The sequence below is a fragment of the Penaeus chinensis genome, chromosome 10, assembly GCF_019202785.1.
Source record: "Penaeus chinensis breed Huanghai No. 1 chromosome 10, ASM1920278v2, whole genome shotgun sequence".
Classification (NCBI taxonomy): domain Eukaryota; kingdom Metazoa; phylum Arthropoda; class Malacostraca; order Decapoda; family Penaeidae; genus Penaeus; species Penaeus chinensis.
This window is the reverse complement of record NC_061828.1, coordinates 1,816,510-1,834,922: the sequence shown is the minus strand read 5'-3', so window position 1 is coordinate 1,834,922 and position 18,413 is coordinate 1,816,510. Positions and strand designations below refer to the sequence as shown.

General features: G+C 35.4%; 8 non-coding genes and 2 pseudogenes across 8 annotated transcripts in view; 6 read left to right on the top strand and 4 right to left on the bottom strand.

Moving 5' to 3' along the window:
* LOC125030168 overlaps positions 1-106 on the bottom strand; it is a 119-nt gene extending 13 nt beyond the window's left edge. The window contains exon 1 of the ribosomal RNA XR_007115357.1: positions 1-106. This exon is cut by the window's left edge and continues 13 nt beyond it. This is a non-coding gene — a ribosomal RNA (5S ribosomal RNA).
* A 1,994-nt stretch (positions 107-2,100) lies between these two features.
* LOC125030190 lies at positions 2,101-2,219 on the top strand. The gene has a single exon (XR_007115377.1). It is a non-coding gene; the product is annotated as a 5S ribosomal RNA (ribosomal RNA).
* An 883-nt stretch (positions 2,220-3,102) lies between these two features.
* Positions 3,103-3,221, top strand: LOC125030199. The gene has a single exon (XR_007115386.1). It is a non-coding gene; the product is annotated as a 5S ribosomal RNA (ribosomal RNA).
* A 551-nt stretch (positions 3,222-3,772) lies between these two features.
* On the bottom strand, positions 3,773-3,891 carry LOC125030204 (annotated as a pseudogene).
* A 383-nt stretch (positions 3,892-4,274) lies between these two features.
* LOC125030205 lies at positions 4,275-4,393 on the top strand (annotated as a pseudogene).
* Positions 4,394-6,749: 2,356 nt separating this feature from the next.
* On the top strand, positions 6,750-6,942 carry LOC125030092. The gene has a single exon (XR_007115289.1). It is a non-coding gene; the product is annotated as a U2 spliceosomal RNA (small nuclear RNA).
* A 3,306-nt stretch (positions 6,943-10,248) lies between these two features.
* LOC125030137 lies at positions 10,249-10,451 on the bottom strand. Its single transcript, XR_007115329.1, has one exon. It is a non-coding gene; the product is annotated as a small nucleolar RNA U3 (small nucleolar RNA).
* Positions 10,452-11,593: 1,142 nt separating this feature from the next.
* On the top strand, positions 11,594-11,710 carry LOC125030183. The gene has a single exon (XR_007115371.1). It is a non-coding gene; the product is annotated as a U5 spliceosomal RNA (small nuclear RNA).
* A 567-nt stretch (positions 11,711-12,277) lies between these two features.
* LOC125030065 lies at positions 12,278-12,440 on the bottom strand. The gene has a single exon (XR_007115266.1). It is a non-coding gene; the product is annotated as a U1 spliceosomal RNA (small nuclear RNA).
* Positions 12,441-18,220: 5,780 nt separating this feature from the next.
* LOC125030103 lies at positions 18,221-18,413 on the top strand. The gene has a single exon (XR_007115300.1). It is a non-coding gene; the product is annotated as a U2 spliceosomal RNA (small nuclear RNA).

Genomic DNA, 18,413 nt, shown 5'->3' with positions numbered 1-18,413 from the left:
TGGTGTTCCCAGGCGGTCACCCATCCAAGTACTGACCAGACCCAATGTTGCTTAACTTCGCTGATCGGACGAGAAGCGGTGTTTTCAACGTGGTATGATCGTTGGCAGATACTCAACTAACTATATCCACGTTTCTGCCTCTGCTAACTTTTCAGACATATGATGTATCTTTTGTTTTTGCATCAAACTTCATTACCATCACATTCCAGTTTTGAATTCAATGTATGCATCAAATCACAATCGACCACTATCGGGAGTATAGACACTGCTAATTCAGTTGTCACCACTTATATATACCTGCCGTAAGCATTTTACCAAATTTTGAGCTGTGGCATTAAATAACTTTGTGCCACTGTTTATCTAGAATTTCATTTTCTGTCTCTTGCTTTTGCTGAAAATTCCTTTATTTCCCGTGCAATAACAGCTGATCACTAAATATAGAAAATTCTATATAAAAATATTCCTAACAAAAACTTACACAATTTTAAAATAACTAACGGAAAACTCGAAAACATTTCCACGAGCATGAAACGCAATAATCTAATAGTTTTCACTATTTCTGATTGGTTTTGTTTTAACTATCTTTATGATCACAGTTATCCGAATTATTGATATCAAGATTAAGCCATAACCACAGTGATTATTATATTTTTCTTACTATGAACACTATCATTAATTTCAACTAATGATTTTTCTAATTGTCATCATTTGTGGTAGAATTACAGTCATGATTATTATTATTATTAACATTTCGATATCTAATTCTTATTCAAATTATCTTCAATGATAATACCAGTATCATTGTTATGATCATTATGATTTACATTAATCATTATAGTACCACCATTATTTTGAAACTTTAGCACTGCATATGTATATGATTACGTATAAATGTATACATATATACTGTACTTATTAAGACCACTGCTCAGATTATTGTTGTATATATATCTATTACACGAAAGTTCATAGAACTATAGCAGACGCAAGAATTTGGTAATCATGAACCAACACTGTAATTCCCAAAATTGTCGGTTGTGATTGTGATATCAAAGAACAAATCTCACTGAAGTAGGGAAAGAACAAATCTCACTGAAGTAGGGAAAGTAAAGTTGTATCAGATACTATTTCTTCCAGCATGTTCTTCCCTTCCGTACCCTAGCATAAAGTATCACTCTAAGCGCCGGTTCTCATTAATCAATCAGGGTGGAACGAGTAATGTTTTTTCGATAAAATAACAAACTGTATTTACAAGTAAACAAGCACACAATACACCAGGTCCAGTGTCTTCGCCATTTTAATTGCATGAAGAAATATGTACATATTTTAAAGCTTTAAGTACAATAATCCACCATCATCCCGATTAATGATTGGTCTTGTTTTAGTTATCATTGTAATCATAGTTATAATAGATATTGATACCATGATCAAGATAACCATAATCACGGTGACTATTATATTTCTTTTCTTACCATGAACCCTATTATCAATATTACGTATTTTATAATTTACTAATTGTCATAATTTGTGTTAGAATTGCCTGTATCGTTTATATGATCATTGTTTTGATTTACATTATCATTAGTGTCATGAAAATGGTTATAATGATGCAACTATAATCATTGATGTTGATAACAGCAATGACATATGCCAATAAAAATGATGATGATAATAGTAATAATAATAAGAGAAATGGTGATAATGATAATGAATATGCTAGTAATTATCATAACACATAAACCAACTAATAATACTGATATTACCAACATATAGTTACATGTTTATAGATTCATAAGCATATAGAATATCTTTCTACTCAATTTCTTATGCATTACTTTTACACCCTGCAGAGTTGCACAGCTCAAAAAATTGTAAAATGCTTACAGCAAGTACTTCTAAGTGTTGACAACTGAGTTAGAATTGCCTGTACTCCAGATAGTGGGCGATTGTGATTGATGAAAACATTGCGAAGCTGATCTCTGTGATATGACTGGAATGTCATGGTAAATAAATTTGATGAAAAAACAAAAGATACATTATAATATGTATGAAACAACGGTGAGCTATGAGAGAAAAGTTGTTAAAGTTCTACCTTATTTTGCCAACTATCATACCACGTTGAAAACACCGCTTCTCGTCCGATCAGCGAAGTTAAGCAACATTGGGTCTGGTCAGTACTTGGATGGGTGACCGCCTGGGAACACCAGATGCAGTTGGCATTTTCTTATGAATGCAAGATAAGTTATACATTTCTTTACAATTCTTTATAATCTTAAACTTGTATAAATAAATGAATTGTAATTATAATTCAAACAATAGAATATATAGTAAAAGTAACGACGTCGGCTAGAGGGAGAGGAATAGACAGAATTGATTAGGATAAATCATAGGAGTAAAGAAAGTAAATGGAATTCTGCTTCCCAACCTTTTTTATTTATAAAATTCCTTCTAGTATACCAATTTTACGGCGTATTTTAGAAAATCATTGCCCAAATATAATTTACTTCCTTCAGTGGTTGGCTTCTGTGAATGTAGGTGCACCTTAATGGCAACCGGACTTTGCAGCAAAGTAAAAGACAAAAGTAATCAATGTTGAGTCTGGTGAGTATTAAGATTTGTGACCGTCTGAGAACACCAGATGCTGTTGCCCTTTTGTTACTGGCTTTGCAAGTTGATTTACAGTTCTATACCGTTTTCATTGCATAGTATACAAGATGCAGTAGTGAGAGGTGATGAATAGACTGAAAACTATCTATATTATGTTTACTTATGTGTACTGATTCATAAGCATATACAAGATCTTTCTACTCAATTTCTTATGCATTACTTGTACACCCTGCATGTTCTACAGAGTTGCACAACTTAAAAAATGAAAAAAGCTTACGGCAAGTACTTCCAAGTGGTGACAACTGAGTTAGAATTGCCTATACTCCAGATAGTGGTCGATTGGGATTGATGCATACATTGTGAAACAGATCCCAGTGATATGACTGGAATGTCATGGTAATTCAGTTTGATGCCAAAATAAAAGATACATAATTATAATAAGTATGAAAAATCAGTGTACAGTTACAAAAAGCTGATCAAAGTACCAACTTTAACGCCAACGATCATACCACGTTGAAAGCACCGCTTCTCGTCCGATCAGCGAAGTTAAGCAACATTGTGTCTGGTCAGTACTTGGATGGGTGACCGCCTGGGAACACCAGATGCTGTTGGCATTTTCTTATGTAAATTAATCTTTGCACTTCCTAAACAAATACAAAAATGTTTAGAAAAAAAGTAAATCAACTGTAATTGTACTTAAAGTAATAAGAAGTAGATTAAAACTTAACTGTGTCGGCAAGAGGGAGAAAACGCATAGGATAAATCACAGGAGTAACTAAAGTAAATGCAATTCTGTTTCCCAAACATTTTAATTTAAATTCATTCTAATACAGATTTTACGGCGTTGTTTTAGAAAAATCATTATACATGTAATGATAATACTGATAATGATAATACTTGTATTGGAAATAATAATCAAATTATACTACCTACAAAATTAGCATGATCTTATAATTTAGATATCAGTCTACGAAAACCGTCGGTAGTGAATGATTTTAGTAACCAGTTAGCCCAAATGAGATTTAATTCCCTCAGTGGTCAGCTTCTGTGACTAGTGAATTTAAGTTTCTTATTACTTTAAGTATATTTACAATTGATTTACTGAACCAAATGTAACAATGTAAAGAATTGTAAAGAAGTGAGCAGGTGATTTTACACAAGAAAATGCCAACAGCATCTGGTGTTCCCAGGCGGTCACCCATCCAAGTACTGTCCAGACCCAATGTTGCCAAATTTCGCTGATCAGACGAGAAGCGGTGCTTTCAACGTGGTATGATCGTTGGCATAGATTCAGATAACGTTAACAATATTTCTTTTACTGCTCACAATGTTTTCATATGATATAATGTATCTTATTTTTTTCCATCAAACCTTGTTACTCTGACATTCCAGTCATATTGAGATCTGCTTCACAATGTATGCATCAATCCTATTCGACCACTATCTGGAGTATAATAAATTCTAACTCAATTGTCACCACTTTTATGTACCTGACTTTCATTTTTTTAATTTTTATTATTATTATTATTTTTTTTTTTTTTTTTTTTTTGAGCTGTGCAATTTCATGGTAATTAAGCTTGATGCAAAAATAAAAGATACATTATTATAATAAGTATGAAAAATCAGTATTTAGTTGCCGAAAGCTGATCAATGTTAGTTGATTTTACGCCAACGATCATACCACGTTGAAAGCACCGCTTCTCGTCCGATCAGCGAAGTTAAGCAACATTGGGTCTGGTCAGTACTTGGATGGGTGACCGCCTGGGAACACAGGGCAGCATCCTCTCACCCACACTCTACATCCTCTACACTTCCAACCTACCACCCCCAGCACCCAACAGCAATTGCATCGCATACGCAGACGACATCACACAAATCATATCACACCCCTCCAAATCCAAAAACATCATGAAAGCAGCCACACAAATAGCCATAAACACGATCAACACCTACGAAAACAAATGGAAAATACAAACACAAACAAATTCAGTCATACCAGTGGTAAGACGCAACCCACCCCCACTCACAATAAACAACACAGACATACCCTACGCAACCACAGGAAACATGCTAGGCTTATACTTCAGCAGAAATGGTATTCATACACACGCACAACACCGAATAAAACAAGCAAGCACAGTTCTCAAAAAAACTCAAACGCTTCTCATACTGCACAACACCCCCAAACTCAAACTCTACAAAACCACCCATTCCACTGATTGCAATCTCAAAATCACAGAAACTCAAGATGCAATCCATACAGAACAAAGCACTATACTGGATAAACAACACCACTATACAAGACAGAATACGATACAGAATTGCCGCACAATCACTACACCAAACATACAACATAGAGCCACTGAATATACGCATACACACACAAAGCAAGCGAACCTTGGACCGCATTCAACACACAGACAATACAAACTACGACGACATCATAGACAAACACACAAACAAATCACCCGTGGTGGCCTAGGACAATCCCACTCATACACGGAGTTCCCCAGAAGCTCTCTATGCGAGCTAAATGTTTTGTGCGGGAGGAAAGGCCTCCGATCTGCACGCATACGTGCGCGCAGGTCGAAGGATGTTTCCCACCCCCACAGGAAGCTCTCATTTATATATGCGGCTCTGCCCGGTGAGCACCGCCCATCACGTGTGCTCACAGAGTAGAGGATGTCTCCCAACCTAAAGCACATAGATCACACCCCGCGCTTGTTTATCTTCCCATGATCTTTTTACCATAATTCTCGCTTAAATAGACAAAATAGTGATCCACTGAACCTCGCTCTCAGCTTCTAGAAGCTGGAAGTGAGGCAGGCGAGGGTCTCACCTGCAACAGGCTATCATAACGGGATCACACCTGCTATGATAATCCCTGGCAGGCGAAAAAAAAAATCATGTTATATCTTTAGGTTACTTGTTCTTGTTTCACCATCATCTTCCCTTACGATCAGGTATCTTCATTCTCTTGTTACTGTTATGTTCCTTTCGCCATCAACCTTCCTCATTATTTCTCATGTGTTCTTGTTACATCACCTACCCTGTTCTATCTGTTCTTGTTCCACCACCTTTCCTAGTTTTATCTTCATATTCCTCTGTCCCTTTTCACATCATCCTTCCTCACTTACTTTCCCTTACATTGTTACCGTGTTCATCCTTCCCCATTTACCTTATGTTCCCGTGTTTATTCCTTTATTCCCTTATTACCATACATTATCTCTATGTTCCTTTGTTTTGTGCTCCCAGTTCAAATTTTAACAAATAGACTTTTAATAAATAAACTTTTTAATAAATAAAGGTGTCTCCTCCAATCCAGCCTGGCTCCAATTAAAGAAAAGAATAAAACCACACTCCCGACCAGCTGCAGCAAAGAAACCACCATGCAAGGGGAATCGCCCCCCTACTTTTATCTCATTCTTCCTTCACTTTTAGGTAGTTAGCTACCCTTAAATTTCCTTCCCATCCTTAAACTAAGGATTCCTCCCCCTCCTTCCCCCATTAGTTCATCACATCCATATATACAGATGGATATACATGTTCACATAAATGTAATATTAAGTTAGAGATATATGTTCGCGTAACGGTCATATTCACATAATCTTAATATACATTAAAGTATATACCAGATCATTATATTATGCTAGAATAAATTTAGTAAAATGTATTTAAGGCAGTTTTGGATTTTTTTTACCAAATGAAAACGTATGTTTTTTTTTTTTTTTTTTTTTTTTTTTTTTGGGGGGGGGGTATACTTGCGTAAATACATACACACATATATGGCATATATATATATGAATATATATAAATACAATATAATTACGCACGCGCATGTCTATAAGTGCGGACATGTGAGTGTGCGCTTATACCAACGCATGTTCACACTAGGTTAACAGATGTTTTGTGACAGTTGGCTAAGAAGTGGTTGTCCACATATACTTACTTTGGAGTCCGATGAAGTTATCCAACGTTGAAAATCCATGCAACATTTTTTCGAATTTTCATGTAGGAAACATTCTCATATGGTAATCAAAAATGTCCAACGTCATGTCGTTTACGCCCTTCTATCTATAAAGAACTTCACTTGCAAGTTCTCATAAACATTTTCTCGGACACACTTTTAACCTTCTTTCAGTATCGCTTCTCGGCCTTTTGGCTAAGATCAAAGTGTAGTATCTGTTCTTATCAGCTTAATATCTGATACGATCCCCATGTGGGATCTACGATATTAAACTGATTTTTGGAAAATGGCGAAGTGCTAGGGGCTTGCTCCACCTTTGCCGCGGATCGGCCCGGTATTGCAGTACCTCCGGGATTGGTCCACTCCCTCCAGGGAGGAAATCATTCCGATAAACTAAATTAAATGATGGCCCTGGACGAAATCATTTCAATAAACTAAATTAAATGATTGAAATTTGCAGGATGCCAGAGTCATCTCTGTAAACAGGAGTCGGTGACGCTTTACGCCATTCCAACACCGTTGTCAGGAATCGGCCAGGTAATATAATACCTTAAACCTCATACATTCCCAACGAATCGTTAAATTCATTGTCAATGTTTGAGAGTAGCTCCTCTTGTCGCGCCCTCTCTGAGAACCACTCAAATATTTTATCCAGATGGGCACTATCTGTTATCTCCTAGGTGTGGTTTCTCCAAAATTTACCTTTAGAACCCACACCATAAAAGAGGATTAATCATACAGGGTATTATGATCTAATTTCAACCTTAGAGGTAACTGAGAGAAGGGGTAATATCAAAACACTTAATAAGCTTAAAAATTTTAGTTAACATTATGAATCATAAATCATTACACTTTTTCAATAATATAAACATACATTTACCAAAATATTCAGCTACTCCAACTTGTCACTAGTTGGTCTTCTCAGCTATCTTCTCCTGGGCTCCCAAAAGATATTTTCTATCCTATTATTGTGCACAGCACCAGGAATCCAATCTTCAGCAAAACCATAAAAAAACTAAAAATATAAACTAAAAAAATAACTAAAAAAATAAACTAAACGAATAAACAAAAAATAAACAAAATAAACTAAAAAATAAACTAAACTATAAACAATAGAATAAACCAAAAAGTAAACTAAATAATAAACTAAACAATAAACCCATTCCTAGAGAAGAAACAATATTCTAGTTTAGGAATGATAAAACAATATAAAGTTATAAATCTAAATAAGTCATTTCAAAAAAGAACAAAATATATCTTGCAAACAAACAAATTACGTATAGCATTTATGTTTTTATACATGATCTGAGTAATTGTATGCACATTCTAGTAAATTTTGACTAAACATCATTTCAATAGTATACAATTATAAATGTTAAGAACACTTACGCTTTGAATGGGTTTTAAATTCTTAATAATAATGAGAGAGACATCGGGATGTTGTTCAGTGCCATGTGCCAGCCTCCAGCTCGGATATTTCATGATAATCTAAAAGACTTTCAGGCTGTTGTATGGCACTCTTCTCTGATCTCTTTCTCTCTCTCTCTCTATGGTTATAACAATAGTATCAGGCTTTAGTACTGTATATATTTCAAAATTTAAAGTCTACTCAGATCACATATAGTACAAACATATAGTTCTTCTTAACCTATACATGCATAATTTATAGAACTTAATTGAATTTACTCAATAACAAAGATAGTACACATTGTTTTCTTAATCAAAATATCAATTATACAACCTTAATTTAACGGTACTATTGACATATAACAGTGTACCCTTTAAATAAAAAGAATGTATGGTGGGGTAACAAAAAAACATTACTTTGTAGGGTAGACTATTATTCTTTACAATTTCCTAATTTTAATAAAAAAGATAATATAGAAATATATAAACTTTATATAAAACTATTAAAATAAAGTGTCATCTTTCTATAAAATAATTAAGTACTTATATCTTACATAGCTACAGACAAAAAAACTGAGGTATATATGAGTAATGCATATGCATAAAGACCAAGTGAGGTATATACAGGGTGGTTTCAAGACGAATTTTTGGGTCATTCTAACTTCACATCCCTCGTGCTCATTACACTCTCAAAATACCTGAATGACTCTTTACAGATTTATTTCCTCGTTACCGAAGATCGGCTTAGTACTGCAGTTCAATTGTAATACTATGTAAACATATTATGGAGTAACATCATTTTCTGATAAACGCACGCGAAATCAAATTGGTTTCTGAGAACTGGAGACTTACTAGGACCTTCCTTTACCTTCACCGTGGATCGGAGGTATTGCAGTACCTCTCGGATTGATTCTGAGATTTTAATTGATGAAATATATGAAGCAGTTGTCGATATTGTATACTTAATAATGTTACTAGCATCTTAAACTCGAAGTGTGTGAAATACCCGCATGCCTTCCCACTCCATGAGGCATCTAAGTCCCACAAACATTGAAGTGAATAAGATACAGCAATGTACTAATTAATTCTTATACTGAAATGGAAATACCCTCCATCACAAACTCAAACATGCTCTACACGGATAACCCAGAGAAACAAACCATTAGACCACACGCCCACGATCCACTAAACACAATTACCTAGCTTGATCTGCTACAGTTGTCACATCATGTTCAGCGAGCTAAGCTTAACATAGATCATTTGAAACGTTTACAATTGTATATCACTTTGCCTACATTTACAGTCTGTTAGTATTCTGTACTAGGAAGAAAGACCACGATTCGTGTCAATTGTTAAGCACGATTTCAGATTCATTCAGATCTTTACATTATTGCTGCTACCAAGTAACACACAGAACTTTAGAAGGTAATTACCCACTGCAATAGTTATAGAAGGGTCCTTCCGTCACCTGTAATTCCTATAAAAAGTGAGAAGAAAAAAAAATCCCAGCAGTGTCACTTTCCAGGTACTGAAAATTTCAATAACACGATTTTAAAAAGAAAAACCCGGAAAAGTGGAAATCTACATTGGATAACTCACTTTTTTTTCCGTGAAAAGCGTCTGTCATGATACAAAATGCAAAGAATCGTTGTTTCATGTTACACTCTAGGTTCCGGAGATTTAATTAGTTTTGTCACACATTTCTGTGGACCATTATATTCACTGTTGTTCAAGTTGTTCTCTCTATTTCAATAGTGTGTTTGAGGACAAGTAATGTATGAGTTTATTACAGAGTATTGGTTGAAAATAAGAAAAAGTACATGAAAATGGTTATAAAAAATGATGTAGAGCTGTCATCCATTTTTACCTTTTCTTGTATACCTCGTAAAAACATGATGTCATATTTTGTTTAAATTACACATTTGAAAAAAGTTTTGAACCTGGAAAAAGCCCGGGAAAAGTCCTTGAATTTCACATTCAAATAGGGGGAAGGACCCTGTAATAACACTGTGGCAACAACATTAGGGATAATAATGGCATCAAAGTAAGCCTAATGATATCCACATTTGAGGAAAAGATATTTAATAATGGAAATTTGGTTTAAACACTTGAAATCACGAAAATATTTATATTAATTTTAAGCTGCGACTCGAATTTGGATTTTGAAAGCCACGAACCAAAAAGTTTACCTTTTTTATTATACTTTTTTTTTCTCCTTATCAGGAGTTTTCAAAAGTTCAAGAATACTTCTTGTGGATTGATATTCAACCACTCTGCCTGTGTCATCCTCCTCTGAACATCGGTAAACCGAGTCAGAACGGTCATCAATCTCTCAAGAAAAACAGTCGAGAGCCGCTTCCCGCTCAGAGGATTACACTAACAGTCCTCATCGTGGTTGAATATATTCCGAGAATCTCGGCGAGAAACCCGGCAATCGCACTATAGAAGTGATCCTATAAAGCAGGGCTACTCAACTATTATAAGCAAAGGTCCAGTTAGACAAGCTCCAATGTACGCGTAGGTCCGGAAATTTTTATTACATGAAATATAAAAAAGAAAACAATCTCATAATTTTCCCTGAAAAAAAGACCCTGGCTGTTGTGGCGCCTTCCTTCAAATCACTCACTCACTCATTCATGACTTTCCTTGAAAAAAAGACATTGGCTGTTGCAGCGCCTTCCTTCAAATCTCTTCCTGGGGTCTGAGGTCCAACTGCAACACTCAGAAGGTCCGGATCCGGACCGCGGTCCACCAGTTGAGTACCCCTGCTATAAAGTATGATCATACTTTCATCTTCTAAATTAATTCTCAGACCACAATTTACGGAGGACTTAGTTCTACTACAAAATTTTCCTGTGTTCATATGTTGGTATATGTATGATGCAGTTTGTGGACGTAGTTTGCCCAATTTATAGTATCTGTCTAATCTACACATATTTTATCAAATGCTATACAGTAAAATATAGAGGGAAACATAAGGTATATACTATACATAGTTGAAAACAAGACATTTATACATATCAAATAATGGTACAGGGACTAAACTAAACTATATGAACAATAGATGTATATTTCTTCAGAACCCATTCCAATACCATCGCCATGACGTAGGACTATATAATACTTGTTTTTGAGTCCCTGTGACAACACGAATTATCAATATCTTCGTTTTTTATATGTGATGGATATTCTATGGTAAAAGATATATTTCCTAAACTTTACATAAAATCCTAAGCAACATATTTGAGGTCAGAATGAAAGAAGCATATTTCATATTTTGCCAACAATGGACTGGTAAATCTGCACAATATATTTTAATCTATACATATAAAAATATATAAATACACAAATATATATACACAAATATATATATATATATATGCAATATATATAAATATATAAAAATCCATATGTATATAAGTATAAAACAATATATATATATATATGTGTATTTATATACACATCTAGTATAATCCTGAGTATACAATTCCTATTACAGGCGATGATCTTTATTAAACAAATTGACAAGATTTTTTCAATATAAGTTTCATAGCGTTATACCTATATCTTCATATATGACCTCGATCAACTTATACTAAGGTTACCATTTGTTAACTCTGGTTTCCCTACAAAACGGATAAATCTTTTGCCTTTTACTAAATACTTCCATGGAGCTGAACAACTCAATGAGTCTTACTCAATTTCTCTATAGCCCACTTCCCTGGGTTCAAACAAGATATGAGCTTATAATTGAAATACATAAGTCTATATTATGAGGAATATAGATTTTCATATCAACTGAGTATTTTCTTTCTTGAATTTAGAACTTAGAAAATTCAATAATGAAAAAAATCACGCAAACCATAGTGAGCTTTCCCACAGCATAAGAAAATAATAGTTGCATTTATATTCGTGTATACACACATCTCATTTACATTTCGATCAACTGTACATTATTTCTCATTAAAAGACCGATTCAAAGCATTACAATATATACCTATAATATTGCCCAATAACCGTGCATTTGAACTGAATGGTAAAAATGCTTTATTGACCCCAAAATAAAGACTACCATGCTACTGACCTGAATATCCTTCTGCATTTCGATACTTTTAAACGAGTGATTTGTAAATTTTGTGTGATTTCGAAATAATGTATCGGTATTGATATTAGGCACTTTTCTTCCAGTGGGCTGCTTTAACAAACTAACCTAACGAAAAAGCAAGCAAAGAAGAGCTTCCTAAGTGGATAGGTGAATATGGATAATTTGTTTGTTTTAGTTAAACCAATATAGTAAGGGGGATAGCGCAAACGCAGTCCCCCGCTACCAAAAATTGCACACTCGAGTTAACCACATTTGGGTTAATCGCAGGGGTCAGCGCCACCGGAGTGCAATGGTGAGCCTCGCCCTGGGAAAACCGCCTTCGTGATCACGGTATCTCCTGTGCCAGGTAAGTATGCTCTCCGAAGCCACGAACCGACCCACACACGCCTATACTGAGAAGCCCACGCGTACTACAATACTTTATACAAATATTACAGTTTTATTTTAGATTTCCGAAGAAACTCCAAGTGAATGTGTTGATATGACAGAAGAATTCATCTTCCCTGCGTGTATTAAGCCAGTTTGAATGGTCAATGCATATATATGACTCGTTGTGGGGATTATTGAAACACAAGAGTTGATGCGCTTAACTCTGTATTTGAGGAGGATCTACGCAGTACACTCGAGGGTTGTTTTACATTAAGGATATAGAAGTCTGCCGCTAGATGGCGTACAAAAAAGAAAACATACTCTTATATGGGTAACATAACAAAATGTATTTTTACCTTAGTTTAGGTAATATGAGGTATATCATTGATAAATGAGATAAAAGTATCCTTATACTAATAACCATTTTTGATTATTCCAACACCCCCTCTTAATTAAAAATGGGTATGTCATCTCAGAATCTATCCCCTGATAAATTTAAAACCTTCCAACTTCTTCTGGTTTACAGGTTTTGTAAATATATCAGCTGGATTCTGCTGTGTAGGAACATAAAATAACTTTACATTACCCTTTTCTACTTCATCTCTAATGAAATGGTAACGAATATCAATGTGCTTTGATCTTTGGTGATTTACTGGATTTTTGGCAAGATTAATAGCACCTTGATTGTCAACTCCTAAGTCTACAGACTTTAACTTAAATCCTAACAGATCAGATACAATTTGTCTTAGGAACTTTGCTTCCTGAATGGCGTAAGTAAGGGCCATGTACTCTGCTTCACAAGATGAAAGTGCAACTGTCTGTTGCTTTTTACTTCTCCATGATATAAGTGGTCCATCTCTATGCAATTGAAAACAATATCCTGATATGCTTTTTCTGTCTTCAGATGATCCCCAGTCTGAATCACAAAAGCCTTTGAGTTGAATTGATTCATTTGACTTTCTAAATGTAAGACCATATGTCATGGTGCCTTTCAAGTACTTCAGAACTTGCTTAGCAGAATTTAATTGAGCTTTTGTGGGTTTTGACATATATTGTGAAAGTTTTGAAACCACATAGCACAAATCTGGTCGAGTACCTGTCATAATATATATGAGACTTCCAACCACTTCTCTGTAAAGAGTTGCATTAATTAACTCATTAGATTCTACTGTTGAGGTGTTTACAATACTTGGATCACATGGTATATTCCTTGCATAACAATCTGACATGTTGAATCTGTCCAAAATCTTTTCTACATATTTGGTTTGATTCACCTCAATGTAATCTTTACCTGTAACAAATGACATTCCAAGAAACCAGTTTAGTTTGCCTAAATCAGTCATTCTAAATTTTTGACAAAGAGATTTCTTACATTTGTCCATCAGGGACATGTTACTGCTTGCAATAATTAAGTCATCCACCCATAAAAGCACAAAAATATCATCGTACCTATCATGCTTTAGATACAGACAATGATCACTCTGTGATTGTTTGAATCCTTCTGAAATAAAGAAATTATGGATTACACTATTCCACATCCTGCCACTTTGCTTCAGACCATAAAGTGACTTTTTCAGTTTACAGTACAAAATATTTCCATCACTATCTTTTTCCTCATAACCTTCAGGTTGTTCTACATAAATTTCATGATCAATATCAGCATTTAAATAAGCTGTTTTCACATCCATTTGGTGTATTACCATATTTTTCTGTACAGTCACATCCAATAAAGCACGAAGTGTAGACATTCTTGCTGTTGGTGCAAAGGTCTCTCCATAGTCAATGTCTTTTACCTGTGAATATCCTTTGGCGACGTACCTTGCTTTGTATTTTTCTTCCTTGTTTGGTCCAGGTTTTACTTGATAGACCCATCTCCCACCTACTGCTGTATGTGACTTAGGCAGTGTGGTAAGGTCATAGGTGTTATTGTCTTGGAGTGAAGAGATATCCTCGTCCATTGCTTTCTTCCACCGGGGTCCTTCTGGAGATGCAATAGCCTCTTGGTAGGTGACTGGTACTGGGATATGTGACATTCGGTAGCAATGATGTATAAAGCTATTATGTATCACACTGGAGGTACTGTCGTCCATTTCCTCAGTAATGTAGTCATCTAATTTTGAGGGTTTACGTCTTTCTCGAGTTGGATATCTTCTTTCTTCACCTATGTTATCTTGTGTTTCGTCTTGATTTCCTTGAAGTCTAGTCTCCACCAAGATGTCATCTTCATCTGAGGTTTGCTCATCATTCGGTGGCTCAGTTACATTAGGTAAGTTCTCCATGAACTTAACACATCTTATTTTCTTTACTGTTTGAGATTCTGGGAAGTAAATTAAGTAGGCTGGGCTCTGGTCATCATAGCCCACAAATATTCCTTCCTTACTCCTGGGATCAAGTTTCTTCTTCTCTTGTTCATATGCGAAACATCTTACTCCAAATATATTCATTTTGCTGATGTTTGGCCGTCTTCCAGTAAGCATTTCCACTGGAGTCTTCCGAGTTCTGGGATTATAACACCTATTCCTGATGTAACAAGCAGCCTTCACAGCATAGCCCCACATATCTTTGGGTAATTTGGACTCAATCAGTAAACATCGAGCCATGTCAAAAATTGATTTGTGTGATCTCTCAACTGTTCCGTTTTGATGTGGAGAGTAGGGTGCAGAAAACTCTTGTTTAATCTTATTCTCTATAAGGAGTGTTCTGAATTCCTTATTTGTAAATTCTGTTCCATGGTCACATCTCAGGCGTTTTATACTGCCATATGGTGTTGTTTCTGCAAGATATCTCTTCATAGCATGCACTGTATCACCCTTATTCTTAATGAGGTAGATTCTAAGAGCTCCTGAATAGTCATCTATGAAAGAGACACTGTACCTGTAACCTCCTTTAGCTGCTGGATCAATAGGTCCTACTACATCACAGTGTACTAAATCTAAAGACTGTGTAGCCTTTTTGTCAGGCTCTCTATTTCTATACTGTGTCATCTTACCAAGAGCACATGTGGTACAGCTGAACTTGTTTTTACTCAAAATGTGCATTCCGTCAACAGTTGCTTCAAGCTTTTGTACATCAGTCACATTGCAGTGTCCTAGAATTTTATGCCAATCCTCTAGGGTGTGCTTTGCTTCTCCTGAATGGATCTTATTGAGTTTATCCATTTGAGAGTTTGTGTGTAGCTTACCTCTGCGTAAGTAGAACAATTTGTTTTTCTCTACAATGTCAAATACTCTACCATCTTTAGTGGTTAGTGAACTGCCATTAGGGGAAAAAGTAATGCTGTGTCCACTCTTAATGGCTTTCCATACTGACATGATGTCTTGCTTAAATCCTGGTATGTATAGTGCATCTTTTAACACAATACTCCTTGAGTTGCCGTCTCTATCTTGGATAAAGTCTTTGACATCACCAACTCCCTGTACAGTTCCTTGTTGCCTTTGGCCATCTGCCAGTTCTATGTAATGGTTTTGTGGATCAAAAGACTCTTGAAATCTCACAAATTTTGGTTCATTTATCTCTATATGTGAAGTGCAACCACTGTCAATCATCAGTAAACTTTCATCTGCTTCTAAGCTTGATATATTCTGTTTTCCAATGTCACACAACTCCGAGGTCCCTTCAACAGGTCGTAACCTTGATGAGTGTGTAATATGGAAAGAATATTCATAATTTTGTTCTTCGCTTGTGTCATTAGCAGAATTTACTGAGTTGTTATTCTTCCTGGGGTTCTTTGTCCTACATTCACTGGTATTGTGAGTTCTTGACTGATGAAATTCACACCATTTCTTATTATTCTGATATTTGTTTACTCCTTCAAACTCACCACGTTTATTACATTTTGATGCAAAATGGCCTGGTTCACCACACTTAAAGCATCTCTTCTGTTTAAATGTACTGTTGCCATGGGCTAACATCACTCTTTCTGTACCAGAATTTTCTCTGAGGCGATCTTCATAGCTCAATATGGCTGTCTTTAATCCAGTGTACTCATATGGTGGGTCACGTTGATTAGCAACATCTACAAAATTTTTGTACTTTGGTGGAAGTCCTTTCAGTGTACTTGTCACTAAGAGACGATCACTAACACTCTCATCTGATTCTCTTAGTGCTGATACTATTTCCTCCATGGATGATAGATACTCTGTAACACTGCCATCTTCCATTCTTTTGTTTATAAATGACCCCCATAAAGCATATAATCTGTGGTGTGTTTCTCTCATGTAATGCTTTCGTAGCACTGCTAAAGCTTTTACGCCATCTCCTCTTGCTTCACGTTTTATCATGCCAAGTGACATTCTGTCAAGGTAGCAAGTCAAATAACTGTAGATTGTCCTTGTGGCATCCTCCAGATTATAACCATCTGGGCGTTCAGAAGCATGCTTATCAAATGCAAGATGTAATTTCATAACATACAACACACCTTGAAAATGTTCTTCCCACAAGTCATAATTGTTTGCATTACCATCAAATGTCTTAAATCTGGGCCCATAACCTGTTGATATGACAGAAGAATTCATCTTCCCTGCGTGTATTAAGCCAGTTTGAATGGTCAATGCATATATATGACTCGTTGTGGGGATTATTGAAACACAAGAGTTGATGCGCTTAACTCTGTATTTGAGGAGGATCTACGCAGTACACTCGAGGGTTGTTTTACATTAAGGATATAGAAGTCTGCCGCTAGATGGCGTACAAAAAAGAAAACATACTCTTATATGGGTAACTTAACAAAATGTATTTTTACCTTAGTTTAGGTAATATGAGGTATATCATTGATAAATGAGATAAAAGTATCCTTATACTAATAACCATTTTTGATTATTCCAACAGAATGTAAACATATTATATTTCAAAACAGTGTTTAGAAACAAAACGTTTATTTACAAGACATTGAATGTAAATTACCCATTACATATCGTAGTGATTTTTTTTTTTTTTTTTTTGGGGGGGGGGGGAGGGCATTAATTTTATCATTCTATATGACGTGCCTCTACACATGTACGCGCACTCACACACATACACATATTTATCCATCGAATCCATCCACGCATCCATAATTACAGATGGATATATGTGGTCGCATAAATGTAATATTGAGATGAATTTACATGTTCGCATATATTTAATATATGTATTTAATGTTCATTAAGGTATGCACTAGATCTTCATTATATTACGCTAGGCTACTATCATATGGGGAGTATAATCAAATTTAGTAAAATGTATTTATGGCAGGTTTAAAATATTTTTACCAATAGAAAACGTACTAGTCGTTTTAATGGGTATACTTGCGTAAACATTCTGTGGTCGTTTACTATTATGTAAAATTAAATATGTACACTCATACATGATAATATATATATATATATATATATATGTATATGCACATATATATACAGTATGTTTACGCACGTGCGTGTCTATAAGTGCGGCCGTGTATATATATGCTGTCATATGAGGTGCGCTTATTAGTGTGGGCGTGCGTGGGTATATCTTAGAGGTTTTGTGGCAGTTGGTTAAAAAGCTAAAAGTTTTTGCCCACATGTACTTTCTTTAGAGTCCGATGAAGTTAGCCACGTTGAAAATCCTAGGAACAGTTTTTTTTTCTCGATTTTTCATATAGGAAACATTCTCATATGGCAATCAAGATTTAAATAATTTCCAACGTTATGTCGTTTACACCCTTCTATTTATAAAAAAAAAAAAAAAACTTCACTAGCAAGTCCCCAGAAATATTTTCTAGGACACACTTTCAACCTTCTTTCAGTATCGCTTCTCGGCCTTTTGGCTAAGATCAAAGTGTAGTATCTGTTCTTATCAGCTTAATATCTGATACGGTCCCCATGTGGGATCTATGATATTAAACTGATTTTTGGAAAATGGCGAAGTGCTAGGGGCTTGCTCCACCTTTGCCGCGGATCGGCCCGGTATTGCAGTACCTCCGGGATTGGTCCACTCCCT